Consider the following 1921-nt stretch of genomic DNA (forward strand, 5'->3'; position numbering starts at 1 on the left):
CCTTAGTTCTCAGACTGTAAATGAAGGGGTCCAGATCAGGAGTTACCAGCGTGTACATGACAGCAGCCACCAGTCCCCCAGAAGAATGAGAACTGGTTGGGGGCTTCAGATAGGTAGCGAAAACGGTGCTGTAGAGGAGGGTGACCATAGAGAGGTGAGAGCCGCAGGTGGCCAGGGCTTTCTTTTTCCCCTATGCTGATGGAACCCTAGCCACAGCGTGGAAGATATGACCATAAGAACTAACAATGCAAAGAAGTGCGCTAATTCCTAAGACCCCAGCCAGAGCCATCATCAGGCCCTCATTGAGCTGGGCATCAGAGCAGGAAAACCACAAGAGTGGGCCAAAATCAAAGAAAAAATGAGGTATCTCTTGATCAGTATGGAAAGATAACTGGGACAGCAACAAGTTATGTACCACAGAGACTCAGTAGGCCACTCCCCATGACCCCCTGACCAGCACCCCACATCTACCAGATGTCATTAGAAGTGGGTAGTGCAGGGGATGGCAGACGGCAGCATAGCGGTCAATAGCCATGACTGCCAGAAGCAGGTTGTCCATATCGGCAAAAACAGCAAAGAAATACAACTGGGTCAGACATCCAGAGAATGAGATGGATCCATCGGCGGTCCACAGAGTCTCTAGCATCTTAGGGGCTGCGGTAGTGATGAAGCAAAGATCCACCAAAGAGAGCTGGCTGAGGAAGAAGTACATGGGGGTGTGGAGGTGGACGTCTGCTCTAATGGCCAGCAGAAGTATCAGATTCCCCAGGAGACCCAGAAAGTACAGTGTCAGGAAGATGCTGAACAGGAGCTGCCGTTTCTCTAGGTCACTGGACAGTCCCAAGAGAACAAAGTTCGGTGCCTGGCTGCCATTCATCCTGGGCCTCGTGTTTCAAGAAGGAATTGGTGTGGAGAAGATTCATTCAGTGCAGATGCTGGGAAGGGTATCAACCTGGACCTGGTCCTTCAGTGGGTGTCCCCCTCATAACGCCAAACAAATAATGCAAACTAGAATACAAATGGAAATAGAGTTGGAATTCATTAAGAATGGCTCAGTGTCCAGACCTAACGGCAACGAACTGAGGCACAGTGACTTCCTGAATTTCCTAGGTGTAAAAGAACTGTGCTATTTAAAATTTTGTGTTATGAGGGACTGGTGATGGCTCAGCAGTTAAGAACACTGGCTACTCTTGCAAGGGACCCAGGTCCAGCAGCTAACAACTGCGTGTAACTCAGTTCCAGAGAAATATGATGCTGTCTTCTGGCCTCCACAGTCATTGCATGACCCAGATGCACTTGGATACGTGCAGGCAAGGCATTCATACACACAAAATAAAAAATAATAAATAAAATATTATTTAAATTGTTGTGTTATGAGATATAATAACAACTTGCTTATAATCTCTTTTTGAACATGATTCCTTTGAAGGCTGAGGCTGCATCTTAGTACTTAGCTTAGTGCTTTGCACATAGTGGGATTTCAATAAACATCCCTGTCCATCCAGAGTCAATACTCTGACTGAAGCTGCAGTTGACTAACTAGGTTACTGCTGGTCTCCTAAGTGACTTGCTGTGACCCTGTTGCCTCATCTAACACATTCACAGTGCATCCAGGACAGCCTTCAAAAAATGTAACTATGTCTCTCCTTTGCTTAAGCAGCCACCTGAGTAACTGGGTCTTCTACAAACACTGCACAGTTCCTTGTGTGGCTTCTAAGACTCTGGGTGTTTTGGTTTTGAGGAACCACATCAACTCCATGAAGCCTTGCTATTCACTCATTCTGTCCTGCCAACCACAGGACATCATTTTGCAGACCATCATATGGTAGGAGGCAGTGTGTGTGTGTGTGTGTGTGTGTGTGTGTGTGTGTCTGTGTGTCTGTGTGTCTGTGTGTGTGTCTGTCTGTGTGCATCTGTGTGT

General features: G+C 47.1%; 1 pseudogene; it reads right to left on the minus strand.

Moving 5' to 3' along the window:
• Positions 1-7: 7 nt before the first annotated feature.
• On the minus strand, positions 8-877 carry LOC103732016 (annotated as a pseudogene).
• Positions 878-1921: the final 1044 nt, after the last annotated feature.

Source organism: Nannospalax galili, unplaced genomic scaffold (genome assembly GCF_000622305.1).
Source record: "Nannospalax galili isolate Female #2095 unplaced genomic scaffold, S.galili_v1.0 scaffold1995, whole genome shotgun sequence".
NCBI lineage: Eukaryota > Metazoa > Chordata > Mammalia > Rodentia > Spalacidae > Nannospalax > Nannospalax galili.